We start from the raw sequence: 15,005 nt of genomic DNA on the forward strand, positions 1-15,005 counted from the left end.
GTCAGCCCTCTGTGTATGCCTCTGTCTTTCTCTGTCTCTGTCTGTCTCTCTGTCTCCTTCTCTCTCTCTCTCTCTCTCTCTCTCTCTCTCTCTCTTTGTCTCTCTCTTTAGCACATATCCAGGGGCTTCCCTTTAAGTTCCTTTTGACAATAAAAAGTGCTTCCAACACCATTCCCAAAATGTTTCCTATAAAACACCAGTGTACACATGAGAGTAACCAGTGTTTTGAGAAAAGAGGATTCCACAGTCAAATAGGTTTGAGAGCACTGGGCTAAACTACATGGGATAGGCTTCTCAAGCCTTGAATATGTGCCAGCACTGTGACCCTGACAGGGACAATTCTCCTTGGATGGATGGAGTGGGGGACAGTTCTACCAGCCCAGACACAGCATGATCACTCACCCTTCCACGTCTAACCCCTGTGCCCTGGCCCCGCTATCCACAAAGTGAGTCACAGCCCCTCCAGCAGACGATAGGCCCCCAGAGAGGCTGGCTGGTCAGTTTGCCATACCCGCCTGTCTAGCACTTACTTCCAAGACGGTTCCTGGCTGCCTCTTCATGAGTTGCTTGAAAGGTCATTCCTCTGACAATCTTTGAGCTCCAGAGAGCAAGCACTTTTCTTCCTTCAGCTTTTTGCAAAAAAACCAAGCATCTGCACCATACTGTCACCTGGACTCGCCACTCCAGGCCGCCAGGCATATTGGGGTGAAGTAGACTGCACTGGGGTCACTCTGCTCACCCTCATCCACCTGCCTCGCACCCACTGCTCCAGCACTAAGCAAGGAGCCACCACAGGAGTGAACACCCTGCGGTGTACTCACCTAACCCTTCTCTAGGCATGTGGCAGGGACTCCAAATAGACACAACTAAGCATTGCCCAGACACGGCTACAGTAACAAACCAAAGAGATCCAGGCCCTGCCTGCAGACCTGCCAGCCCAAGGAGGTGGGGAGGGGTAGACAATAAAGAAACCAACCAGCCTGCAACAATGCATGTGCACCTGCTTTCGGCATGTCTGTGCCAAGCCCTGGGCAATGACCCCCCAAAACACTCTTACTACTTTATCTTCAGTAAGGCAAAATGAGAGAAGGGCATTTCAGAGAGTGGTCTATTCATGAAAGGGTGCCTGGGTTCAGTGGTCAGCTGCTCACTGAAAGGTTGAAGGTTCAAGTCCACCTAGAGAGGCCTCAGAAGAAAGGCCTAGATATCTACCTCCAAAAAAATCAGCCATTGAAAACCCTATGGACCCTCAGACAAAACCAAACACTTTGAGAGATTGGTTTTCTGGGTTTGGAGGCTTAGGATCATAGTCTTACAGGACAACTCAAACAATTGGCATGAAATTGTTCACAAAGTTCACATTCTGCATCATAGTGAGGTAAATAGCATCTGGAGGCTTAAAAGTTTGCCTGCGGCCATCTTAGATACAACTATTGGCCTCTACTCGTTAGGAGCAAAAGAGAAAAGAAGAAGCTAAAGTCTTGGAGAAGGAACTAGTTTACAGGGCTGATAACCTACACAAGCCATGGCCTCATCTACCCAGAGACCAGAAGAACTAGATGGTGCCCAGCTACCACTACTGATAGTTCTGATCTGGGCCACAGTAGAGGAGTACTGATGGAATGGGAGGAAAACACAGAAAAGAACTCAAACAAAAAGTCCAGAGTTTCTGAATCAATTGAGACTGGAAGATGCTCTAAGGTACCTTTAAACTTTTAACCAAAACTATCCCAAGGCCACTTTTTAGTGAAATAGCAGAGTAGCACACAAACTAAAGGATACTAATGCAGTATTTAAAAGGATACTAATACTCTATTTAAAAAAAAAAAAAAAATCTATTGGAGACCAAAAGATCAACAATAACTCTAAAGCAAAGATGAGAAAATAAGGGGGTGGGGAAACTAGAGTTCTAGAAAAGGAACAAACAGAACACAATGAAAGAGAATGCTGACACATTGTGAAAAATGTAAGCAATGTCACAGAACAATTTGTACAGATATTGCCAAATGGGAACCTAATTTGCTGCATAAACTTTCACTGAAGATATAATAAAATATTAGTTAAAAAAGAAAACCCTATGGAGCACAGTTCTACTCTGACACACACAGGGGCACCTTGAGTTAGAATCGACTCTGCAGCAGCAGGGCTCTCACTCTTCTCTCCACAGGCTGTGGTTGCAAAGATACAACGACCTGGATGCTCCTACAGGAAGGCCCTGCTGCCTGGCTCCAGCTCTCAGCCCCTAGCAGTTAGCTCCTCCAGGGTTGGCCTCCCTGGGCAGCTGCATCCTGGGGTGAGTGAAGAAGGTATGAAGGGCTAGACACTGCAGTGTGACACTGGCCACCAGACAGGCAGCACTTGTTCTGGGTGCCCTGCAAAGTCAACCCAAGGCCTCATCAGGCACACATGACCAACAACCACAGCCTCTGTCCAAGCCTGTCTCCCTGTGTGTATAGGTGGGTCCACCCCACACATCTGGCACCCCAAACTCCTTGGATCTGCTTCCACAAAACCTAGCCTGATAACAATTGTTCCCAAGTAGCCTGGGGAGGCAGTCATAAACAGGGCTTGGAGCGCTAAACACTCCAAGTAGGTGGACCAATTTTTCAAACCCTGACCAAGAAAGAGTTGGGAGGGTGGACCACTGTTGTTGTGTTGTTAGGTGCCATTGAGTCATTTCCAACTCATAGCAACCCCATGCACAGCAGAACGAAACACTGCCTGATCCCGTGCCAGCAGGACCACTAGAAGATCCACTAGAGGGTGGACCACTAGAAGGACCAAAAGAGTAGCTATGAGGCTAATGGAAGTGGATGCTATGGAGAAAGATCATGAACCCTGAGGGCAGGAGAGACGATAAGATCGTATGTGGAAGCTAGGGGTCCTCTGCAAAGAAATTTCCTTTTCCTGCAGTGGGATTGTGGAGAAGGCCAAGAACCAAATCCAGAACACAATGGTCAGAGTGGGCTGAATTTCAAAGACAGTGAGACGTCCAACTGAAAAAAAAAAAAAAAAAAACTGTTAAATCACAATCAGGGGCCTGGGACCCTGGAACTGCAGTATGTGCATGATTGTAGATTCCCTAGACAATTCTGACCTTTCTGGGCCTGCAGAATCAGCCCACCCTATGAGAGCCCTTCTGCCACCACCCTTGCCCTCTGGAACGTGACAGAGCCCCTCTTCCCCCGGCCAACAATGTACCACGTGTCACATTCATGGCCAGCCCTACCTACCCCCTAGCCCAGCTCCTTCATTTAGGCCTATAATTGGGGTTAAGTCACGGTACAGCCCAACTGGGGACATGATGCAGTAAGAAGAAAACCCCAAAGGAGCAGAGAGACCAAGGCAGCATATACAAGCAGAAGTTAGAGTCATACACTTGAGATTAGATTCTGAGAGTGCTTCACCAGACGGCCGAGCACAAAATCCCATAGGTTAGAGCATAGGATTCCATACCCTGGCTAGGATGCTAAGCGACGATGTAAACTCACTGTCAGGATGACTTCTAGAAGCATAGGGAAAGTGATGGCTCACTCCAAGTGGCGTTGAAATATCTGGATTTCTGTGCAGACCATCAAGGAAGAGGTTACAAAGCTCAGGGCAGTGGGTAGGCTGGAATGAACACACTATGTGTGGCTGGAAGACCACCAGATAGTTCTGTTCCACAGGAAACCCAGGACACACCAAATCCATAAGGAATGTGCTGATAAGACACTAGCATTTCTAAAGCAGCCCTCTCCTACAGAACTGATGTGGGAGAGGCCATAAGAGCTTGACTTATGTGAGGAATGGGCCAATGGAACCAGGAACAGATAAAAGCCAGGGGAAGGTGCTAAACCATCAGAAGAAGCCAGATCCCAAGTGTAATGACCAGCAAGGGTGGAAGGGCAGCCCAGGGGAACCAATACACAGAGAGTAGTAGAATGCAGCATCTCTAGGAGAAAAATAGATGGGCAGCCTTCAAGGATACTACTTGGCTTGTACCATCAGAAGAAACCAAAGACTGATGACTGGAAAGCTGAGGGTGGTCATCCCAATAAAATTCACAATCCCTTTTCAGATTGATGACTGGGAAGCTGAGGATGCCATCTCAATAAAAGTTACAATCCTTTCTCAGCGGCCAGAGCTGAACCAGTTTTCAGAACCAGATCCATTGACTAAGGAGGTAGATGGATTCCAGGAGGAAGTATTCTGCAATTCTCTGGCAACTATACTTGGTGGTCCACCACTCATCTGTAAAATTGTCATACTGTGGTGGCTTGAGTGGTGCTGTGAGGCTGGAGACTACACCACTGGTATTTCAAATACCGGCAGGCTCATCCATGGTGGACAGGTTTCAGCAGAACTTCCAGACTAAGACAGATTCAGAAGAAGGAAAGGGCCACCCACTTCTCAAAGTATTGGCCAATTTACTGGAAAACATTATCAATAGCCCTGAAACATTATCTGATATAGTGCTAGTAGATAAGCCACTCAGGTCAGAAGGCACTCAAAATACGACTGGGGACCTCTATTTGCCTGACGTGGCACAATGCAAAATGGGAAGAAAACAGCTGCAAACATCCTTTAATAAACAGAACATGGAATGTATGAAGTATGAATCTAGGAAAATTGGAAGTTGTCAAAATGAAATGGAACACAAAAAGATTGATATCCTAGGCATTAGTGAGCTGAAATGGACTAGTTTTGGCCATTTTGATCAGACTGCCATATGGTCTACTAGGCTGGGAATGACAAACTGAAAAGGAAGGGCATGGCATTCATTGTTACACAAAAAAAAGTCTTAAGATCTATCCTGAAGTACAACACTGTCAGTGATAGGATAATGTCCACATGCCTATAAGGAGACCAGTTAATACTACTACTATTCAAATTTACACACCAACCACCGAAGCCAAAGATGAGGAAATTGAAGACTTTTACCAATTTCTACAGTCTGAAATTGACCAAGCATGAAACAAGGTGTATTGATTATTACTGGTGATTAGAATGTGAAAGTTGGAAACAAAGAAGAACCACCAGTAGTTGGAAAATATGGCCTTGTGACAGAAATGACACTGGAGATTGCATGGTAAAATTTTGCAAGACCAATGACTTACTCATTGAAAATACCTTTTTGCAACAACATAAATGGCGACTATACATGTGGACCTCACCAGATGGAATACATAGGAATCAGATCAACTATGTCTGTGGAAAGAGGTGATGGAGACACTTGATATCTTCAGCCAAAACAAGGCCAGGAGCTGACTATGGAACAGACCATCAATTGCTCATATGTAAGTCCAAGTTGAAGGTGAAGACAATTAATACAAGTCCATGTGAGTCAAAATATGACCTTGATTATATCCCCCCTGAATTCAGAGACCATTTGAAGAATAAATTTGACATATTGAACGTCAATGACTGAGAACCAGACAAATTGTGGGATGATATCAAGAATACCATGCATGAAGAAAGCAAAAAGTCATTAAAAAGACAGGGAAGGAAGAAAAGACAAGAATGAATGTCAGAAGAGACTGAAACTTGCTCTTGAATGGAGGGTAGCTAAAGCAAATGGAAGAAATGACAAGACAAAAGAGCTGAACAGAAAATTTCAAAGAGCAGCTCAAGAAGACAAAGTCAGTTATTACAATAAAATGTGCAAAGACCTGGAATTAGAAAACCAAAAGGGAAGAACACACTCGGCATTTCTCAAGCTGAAAGAACTGAAGAAAAAATTCAAGACTCGAGTTGCAATATTGAAAGATTCCATGGGCAAAATATTGAATAACCCAGGAAACATCAAAAGAAGATGGAAGGAATATACAGAGTTATTCTATAAAAAATAATTGGTCAATGTTCATCTATTTCAGGAGGTGGTATATGATCAAGGACCAATGGTAATGAAGGAAGAAGTCAAAGCTGCACTGAAGGAAATGGCAAAAAACAAGGCTCCAAGAATTGATGGAATATCCATTGAGATGTTTCAGCAAACGGATGCTGTGCTGGAGGCACTTACTCATCTATGCCAAGAAATTTGGCTAACTGACTGGAAAAGATTCATAATTATACCCATTCCAAAGAAAACTGATGCAACACAATGTGGAAATTATTGAACAATATCATTAATATCAAAGACAAGTAAAATTTTGCTGGAGATAATTCAAAAATAGTTGCAGCAGTATATTGACAGGCAGCTTTCAGAAATGCAAGCTGGATTCAAAAGAGGATATGGAATGACACGGCATAGCTGATGTGAGATTGATCTTGGCTGAAAGTAAAGACTACCAGAAAGATGTTTACTCGTGTTTAATTGACTATGCAAAAACATTCAATTGTGTGGATCACAACACATGATGGATTACATTGAAAAGAATGGGAATTCCAGAACACTTAATTGTGCTCATGAGGAACTATTCATAGATCAGGAGGCTGTTGTTTGAACAGAACAAGGGGATACTACAGGTTTTAAAATCAGGAAGGGAGTGTGTCAAGGTTGTATTCTTTCACCATACTTGTTCAATCTCTGTGGTGAGCAAATAATCCAAGGAAGTGGACTATATGAAGAAAAATGCAGCATCAGGATTACAGGAAGACTCATTAACAACCTGCAATATGCAGACAACACAACCTACCTTGCTGAAAGTGAAGATGACTTGAAGCACTTACTGATGAAGATTAAAGACTACCATCTGCAGTATGAATTCCACCTCAACATAAAGAAAACGAAAATCCTCACAATTAGAACAATAAACAACATCATGATAAGTGGAGAAAAGATTGAAGTTGTCAAAGATTTCATATTACTTGGTTCCACGATCAACACCAATGGAAGCAGCTGTCAAGAAATCAGACAACATATTGCACTGGGCAAATCTGCTGCAAAAGACCTCTTTCAAGTGATGATGAGCAAAGATGTCTCTTCGAAGACTAAGGTGACCCAACCTAAGCCATAGTGTTTTCAATCACCTCCTATGCATGTGAAAGCTGCGCAATGAATAAGGAAGATGGGAGAAGAGCCCCCAGCTTCAATCCTCTCTTTGTGCAGAAGCCCAAGCCCCATGGGTGTGTCAGGTGAGGATGAGGTTCCCGGTCCCAACCCAGCCCCCTCACAGGCAGGTGTGTGGCTGACCTTGGAGAAGGAAAGGGGTTCTTTTGAGTTGTGGTGTTAGCAAAGAATACTGAAAGTACCATGGACTGCCAGAAGAACTAACAAATCTGTCCTGGAAGAAGTGCAGCTGAATGCTCCTTGGAAGCAAGAATGGCAAGACTTCAATTACCTACTTTGGTCATGTTGTCAGAAGGGACCATTCCCTGAAGAAGGATATCATGCTTGGTAAAGTGGAGGGTCAGTGAAAAGGGGGAAGGCCCTCAACAAGAAAGATTAACACAGTGCCTGCCACCATGGGTTCAGGTATAGCAAGGATTGTGGGCCTGGCACAGACTAGGCAGTGTTTTGTTCTGTTGTACATAGGGTCACTATGAGTTGGAGCCAACACAAGAGCACCTAACAACAACAACAACGTGTGAGGAGCTCTGGCAGCACACCAGGTAAGGCATTCAGCTGCTAACCTAAAAGTTGACAGTTCAAACCCACTAGCCACTCCAGAGGAGAAAGATGAGGCAGTCTGCTTCCACAAAGATTTACTGCCTTAGAAATCATACGAGGCAGTTCTACTCTGACCTATAGGGTTGCTATGAATTGGAATTGACTCAATGGCAGTGGATTTTTATACCTGATATAAAACCCTAGGCCTTCCCAAAGAAAATCACGGTCAATTGCTCAGGTAACTGTGAAGTTGGATGCAGAATTGACATTGAGACCCAGAGATCCAAAGTACCATCATGAGTCCCTTTTAGAGTGGGGGCATATGGAGGACAGGTAATAAATGGAGCTCCGGCCAAGGTGCAGAGTACAGTGAGGGCACTGGACCCATCAACCCACTTAATAGTCATTTCCCCAGTTTCCAAATGTAGACTTGGGCTTGACATACTTAGCAGTTGTCACAGCCACCACACTGAGTCATTGGTTTGTGGGGTCAAAGCCATCATAATGAAGAAGGCCAAATAGAAGCCCCAGAAACTCCCTTCAGCCCCAGTCAAGGCAGTAAATTAAAAAGCAATACCACATCCCAGGAAGGATATCAAAGATGAGTGCCACCCTTAAAGGTCCAAAGTGTGTAGAGGTTGCAGTCCCAACTTATCTGGGTTTAATTCATCAACCTAACCCCTTCAGAAGTGGAATGGACTCTGGAAGATGCCTGCAGAATTCTGTAAGTTCAACTAGTAGCTCCCAGTACGGGCAATGTGCCAGATGGGGTATCTTTGTTACAGACAATTATTAAGGCCTCAAAGATATGGAATGTGGGTTTTGAGTTGATAGATGCATTCTTTTCTTTCCCAAGTAGAAAAGAGGACCAGAAACAGTTTGCACATGCATGGAATGGACAACAATATACATTTACAATTTTAACCCAGGACTACATTAATGCTCACCCCCTCTGTCATAGTGTAGGTAATCTGAAGACATCTAAGCCATCAGAATTCCTTGCTACAGAACACATATCACATTGGATTTCACATCATTCTATTACATCGATGATTGAGTCAGATGAGCAGGGGGTGGCTAGCACACTGGAGGCCTTGGTAAGATACATGCTTTCCATATTGTGGAAGATAAACCCTGGGAAGATTCAGGGACCTGCCATATCAGTAAAAATTTTAGGATCCAATGATCGAAACCATGCTAAGACCTCCCCTTCAAAGTAGAAGAGAAATGATTACATCTCACACCACCTACCATGAAGAAGGAAGCACAACAGTTGGGGAGTGGAGGCTAGAAGTAACACATTCCACACCTAGGTCTACTACTCCTGCCATTTTACCATGTTTCATAAAAGGCTGCTCCTTTGAGTGCTGGAAGGACTCTGAAGCAGGTCCAGGCCTCAGGATGGACAACACAGATGCCTGCTGCTTGTATCATGTGGTCTGGTAGACTCTCTAGTGTTGGAGGTATCAGTGGTGGGAAAAGATACAAGCCTCAGAGGGGAATCACAGTGAGGAACTGTGGGGTATTGAAGCAAGGTCATCTATGTTGTTGTTGTGTTGTTGTTGTGTGCCGTCGAGTCAACCCTGACTCACAGCGACCCCTCCTTGGGTTTCCAAGGCAGTATCACTACAGAAGTAGGATTGCCCAACCTTCCTTCCGAGGAGTGGCTGGTGGGTTTGAACCACCAGCCTTCTGGTTAGTAGTCAAGTGCCTTAGCCACTACGCTACCAGAGCTCCCAGGTCATCTATAGTGGAGAATTATCTATCATTTTTTAAAATGTCATTGTGGTAAGATATGTGTAACCTAACATTTGCCATTTCAATCATTTTAAATATACAATTCAATGACATTAATTACATTTGCCCTGTTGGGTAACCATCACCATTATCCATTTCCAAGTGTTTTTCATCACCCTGAACAGAAACTCAATGCCCCTCAAGCAATAAAGACCTGCTACTTCCTGCTTCCAGACCCTAGTAACCACTAATGAACTTTGGTCTCCATGCATTTGCCTAGTCTAGATATTTCATGGGAGCTCTGGTGGCATAGTGCTTAAGGCATTAGGCATTTTTAATTTACTGCTGATTGCTAACCAGAAGGCTGGCAGTTCAAACCTACCAGCCACTCCTCAGAAGGAAGGTTGGGCAATCTACTTCCATAGTAATACCACCTCAAAAACCCAAGGAGGGGTCACTAATTTCAAATAGCATGATGCTTTCATCCATGTCACAGCATGTATCAGAACTTCTTTTTTTTTTTTTGGCTGAATAATATTCCAGTGTAAGGATAGACTACATATTGGGTGTCCATTCATCTGCTGATGGACAGCTAGGTTTTGCTCCTTTTGGCTGTTGTGAATGGTGCTGCAGTGCACACTGGTATACAGATATCTCTTTGAGTCCCTGCATTCAGGTCTCTTGGGTGCATACCTAGGAGCAGAATTGTTGGGTTGTATGGCAATTCTATGTTTAACTTTTTGAGGAACTGTTAAACTGTTTTCCATAGCAGCTGCACCATTTTACTTTCCTACCAGCAAAGGATGAGGGCTCCAGTTTCTCCCAACCTCTTCAACACTTCTTATTTTCCATTGTTTTGATAATAACCACCTGAGCATTATATCTTTTGAAAAACAACAGAAGAGATTGAGCACCTGACCATAGGACACAGACCCTCCAAGTCATCCGTTCAAACATGCCAGCAATAATCCTTCATAAGATGGAATCTGTACTTACTAGATCTCTCTAGAGAGTGAGTAGTTGAACCTGTGGGCTTGGGACCATAGTCTCAGGGGACATCAAGCTCAACTGGCGTAACATACTATACAAAACATTGTTCCACCTCCTACTTTGGCGAGTAGCGACTGGGATCTTAAAAGCTAGCAAGCTGCCATCTAGATGCAACGATGGGTCTTTCCTCGTCCAGAGCAAAGAAGAATGAAGAAAACCAAAATTCATGGAAACAATTAGTCCTAGCGACTGGCACACCATCTGATCTGCAGCCTGTATAACTATGAGACCAGAAGAACTAGATGGTGCCCGGCTACCACTGTCATCCACTTGGAAGGGGATCTATGTAGGAGATCCTGAATAGAGAGGGAGAACAATGTGGAACAAAACTCAAAATCATTTGGAGGAAAAAAAAAAAGGTGGGGGACCAGGTTTGCTGGTCAGATAGAGCCTGGTGGAACCACAGAGACTATGGCCCCTAACTGCCCTTCAGGTCTGGAATTGAACCCACACTATGGTTTCCAGCCAAACAAAAGACAGGCATATGAGTTGAACATTTACCTCAAGTAGATACTCTCCTTAGAAAGAACAATCATGGGAGAAAGAAGGGTTGCTTATGCACAGGGAGACAGCTCAGGGCGCAGGAAGAGCTAACTATGGGGAGGAAGTAGGAGGGGAGCTGTTGCACTGTGGTAAACTGTGGTCAGTGTCATGAGACAAAGTATATGTGAACTGCTGTATGGAAATTGAATTTGCTTTGTAAATCTTCACCCAAATCACAACTGAAAAAAAAAAAAAAAAAAAAAAAGGAATCTTTACTTTCTAGATCTCTCATGGGCAGGACCAGCAGGCATTGGCAATCTGCCTGAGAGGCCAGGCCTCCATGGTACCCACCATTCTGCACAGCACCTCCTTCAGCTGACACCTCAGGCTGTTGGGGTATCCCATACAATCGGCTACAGGAGGAGGAAACCCCCATGATGGGGTAGCAAGCGGGTGCCTGCTGAAAATGAACAGTGGATCCACTGTAGCCCACTAGGGGTGGCAGAGAAGGTCAGTAACGAAGGAAAGCCCTGCACGGCCCACCCCCACTCCATCAAGAGGAAGCAAATCCATCCACTCAAAAGCTCCTTCTACTGACCTTTTAGGAAAAAAAAAAAAAAAAAGCTCTCTCAGAACTACACCCTGGGGGACTTATCTTGAATTTTCTTCAAATACTGACTACAAAAAATGTTTTTCCATTTCCCTGAAAAGGAGTATCAAAAACTGCATCCTAAGCATTTTTAATATATGTCACTCCCGTTCTGAAGCCTACATGCAGCTAATTTTGTCCATCTGGGTCTATATTTCCCAAATACAACTTCACACAGACCCAGAATGTTCTCTCATTCCTAAATGCTCAGGGCACATTTACAGAGGCGAATAGAGTCAGACCAAGTGTGGGGGAGGGACGGTGACCATGTCAGAGGATGGAGGGAAGGAGGAGGGGGAGGGAAGGAGAGACAGAAAGAGAGAGAGGAATATAGAGAGGGAGGGAGAAAAGAGAGAAATAAAGAGGAAAAACGGAGACAGAGAGAGTTGGAGAAGTAAAGAGAGAGAATGAGAAGGGAAGAAGAAAAGAAAGAAGGTGGGGGAGAGAGGCAGAGACAGAGGAGAGAGACACAGAGAGAGAGAAAAAGAGAGGGAGAGAGACACACAGAGACAAAGGAGACAGAGACACAGGAGAGAGACACAGAGAGATAGAGAAAAAGAGAGGGAGAAAGATACACGGACAGAAAGAAAGAAGACAGAGACAGAGACAGAGAGATAGATACAGAGAAAGAGGGGGGAGAGAGACAGAGAGAAGAGAGAGGGGGAAGAGACACACAGAGAGAGGCAGAGAGGGAGAACGTGGACATGTGTCTAGCTCCAGGAGCAGGCAAACAGCTCACTCTAATGCAATGTTGTCCTTTGTTACTTGTCCCATATTCCTGGCTCTGGGCCAAGCCAGGCTCCCCTACCAGTGGGCCATGTGAGTCTTCAAAGCCAAGAACCCAAGAAGTCCATCCTGCCCCCACTCCACCCCCTCCCGGTCTCCCCACAAGCTGAGTCAGTGTGCGGTGGAGGCAAAATGGTGGTGTCCAGGCCACAGCTCAACCTCGGATTTGCTGATGGCAGGGCTGGTGGCCACTCTGGGGGCTGACACCAGAGAAGCTGGGCATAAGAGGTGCCGGATATAGTGGGAAGGGGTCTCTGTCCTCAACACCCCTCCCCTGTCCAGAGGCTTTAAGACCCAGCATGACTGAACAAGCTCTCAGCTTGCCCATAGTCCCTGCCGCCTAGGCACTGGGCTCTAGGATGTTCTAGAATGCTCTAGAACACCCCAGAGAATGGGCGGCCCCAAGCTCTGGGTGGGTAGAAGAGCTAGACTAACCATACCAACTCTCACCAGTGATTGAGCGTTTAATAAGTGTCATGCTGAAAGCACCATCTCATGCACCCATTTCACAGACAAGGAAATTAAACCTTGGCCAAGGAGGGCCATCTGCCTAAGGCTGCACAGCTGGACAGTGGCCAAGCTGGAACTCTGACCCCACCTGTCTCACACAAAGCTATGCCCTAACCTGCCCATCCTGCTCTCCCATTTCCCAGCCCCAAAGATCCTGGGTCCACGTGTCCTTAATAGGCCAGGCAAGTTGAAGTCTGGGGCCTGGACAGTAGAAGCCCTTTGGCTGTTGGAGCCACAGGCTAGGTGGGACCCAAGCATCCTGCTTCCAGCACAGGGTGTGTCACTCCTCAGGGCTGAAGAAGCCCCAGGGACTAGTGGAGTTCCCAGAGACCCTTCTCAGGGTGTGGGGGAGAGGTGGGCTGGAAAGGCAACTACTCCACTGTATCTGCAAACCCAGGCTTCCAAGAAACCCACCCTGCTGGGCTCTGGGCTCATGGGCTCCGGGTGAGCAGCCTGGGGACCCTGAGCTGCTGGTGGAAGGGCTGAGAGGAGAAGAGGACAGCCAAGGCCCCCACTCGGCCCCATCCGGGACCCACTCAGGAGCAGCGCCTGGCCAGAGTCCTTCTCCGCCTTCCCCAGCCCCAGCCCTTCCCTAGCCCCAGCCTCCCTGGGAAGCAGCCCAGAAGAGGGGGAGGGAAAGTTCATTTCCTGAACATGCTTAGAGAAAGGGAAAATGTGCAGGCTGGTCCACGTGGCAGCCTCCAAACGCCTCCCGTCACCAGCACCCGTGCCTCCAATGGCGGCTGCAGTGGGGGAGGGATCCAACTTGAACAGCAGCCCCTCCCAATGCTCTCCCTCTACTCCCTCCCTGCAGGTTCTTCCCAAATCCTCCCTCCTCGCCTCTGTGGGAAATCTATTCTAGCTTCCCCCTACTTCTCCCCCTTCCTCAGAAGTCAGCATGAAAAGGGATCCCCCTACCAGTGGAGGGTGGGGTTCATGCCAGGTCCAACCCCACCACCCATAGCGTCCTGTCTTTCTGTGTCGAGCAAGGTCCTAGGCTGGGTGGTCCCTCCTCAGCAACCTCCAGACATGCCCAGCATCCACGGGCTAGATCTTCACTGGGCCCAGGGCCACATCTGAGACAAAACAGGAGAAGTCCCCCTGGGGTCCAGGGGAAAGAGCTCATGAAAAGAAATGCACAGCAGGGGAGACCAGAGCGAGGCAGAGTGTGGCGGAACCCATCTCTCAGGGACCATCAAAGGATGTCCCCATCAGAGGGGACATTTGAGCAAAGACAGATGAGAGGGCATGGGGTCTGGGCACATGCTCCAGGGGCATTCCACATGGCCCTGGCTTCAAGGAGGTGGGATGGCACAGATGGTTAAGTGCTTAAGTACTAGCCAAATGGTTGGAGGTTCAAACCTACCCAGAGGTGCCTCAGAAGACAGGTCTGCTTCAGAAAGGTCATAGCCTCAAAAACCCTATACAGTTGTACTCTGCACACAGGGGTTGCCATAAATCAAAGGTGACTTGATGGCAACTAACAACAAACCTGGTGTCAAGACAGAATCGGCTAGAATTTTTCTACCCATTCATTTGTTCCTACCCATTTCATTGGCATATCTGGCCAGGTGGGAGGTACAGGGATGGATGGCAGGCCCGTATTGGGTTGGCTCCAGGAGAAGCCAGAGCCTTCTAAGAATTCGGCTGCACAGGATTCCTAGAGAACAAACATGCTCAATTCTGAACTTAATTGGCATTAAATTGATGAAATTGGACATTATGGCAGAGTAGGTTGAATTCCAAATTGTCATTAAGCAGAGCATCCTCTGCAGTGTGATGAACTGTTTACACTGAGAGGAACCCCAGAGTCTGCGACAAGAGGCAGACACACAACCCAAGCCAACAAGACAGGGACCGGGGTCTAAAGAGGAGTGGGACAGCCACTGCACCTCTGGGAATGGCTGGCCTGGGACCAGGAGCCGAAGCAGAGTGGACAAGCCTCCTGCTGCTAAGGGGAGAGACCTTGGGTGCATTCCCAGCATCCAGATCTCTGGGGTCCCCTCCCTCTGCCCAGGCCCTCCCTCAGTGTCTTAGGAAAGGCTGGGGTAGGGTCATCTCATCCCACCACACTCAGAGAGAAGCATGAATCCGCCAGTCCCACCTACATCCCACTGCCCTGGGACATTGGGCCTGGGACTTTACCTTCAGAGCTTCAGAGACCTCACTGGAAAAGATCACAGGGAGAATGAGATGAGATGACATAGGAAAGACATCAGGCACAGGGCCTGGTAGACTGAACACAGCAGGTGCTCAGTT

The sequence above is a fragment of the Orycteropus afer genome, unplaced genomic scaffold (genome assembly GCF_000298275.1).
Source record: "Orycteropus afer afer isolate SDZICR_OR568_19922 unplaced genomic scaffold, OryAfe1.0 scaffold00456, whole genome shotgun sequence".
Taxonomy (NCBI): domain Eukaryota; kingdom Metazoa; phylum Chordata; class Mammalia; order Tubulidentata; family Orycteropodidae; genus Orycteropus; species Orycteropus afer.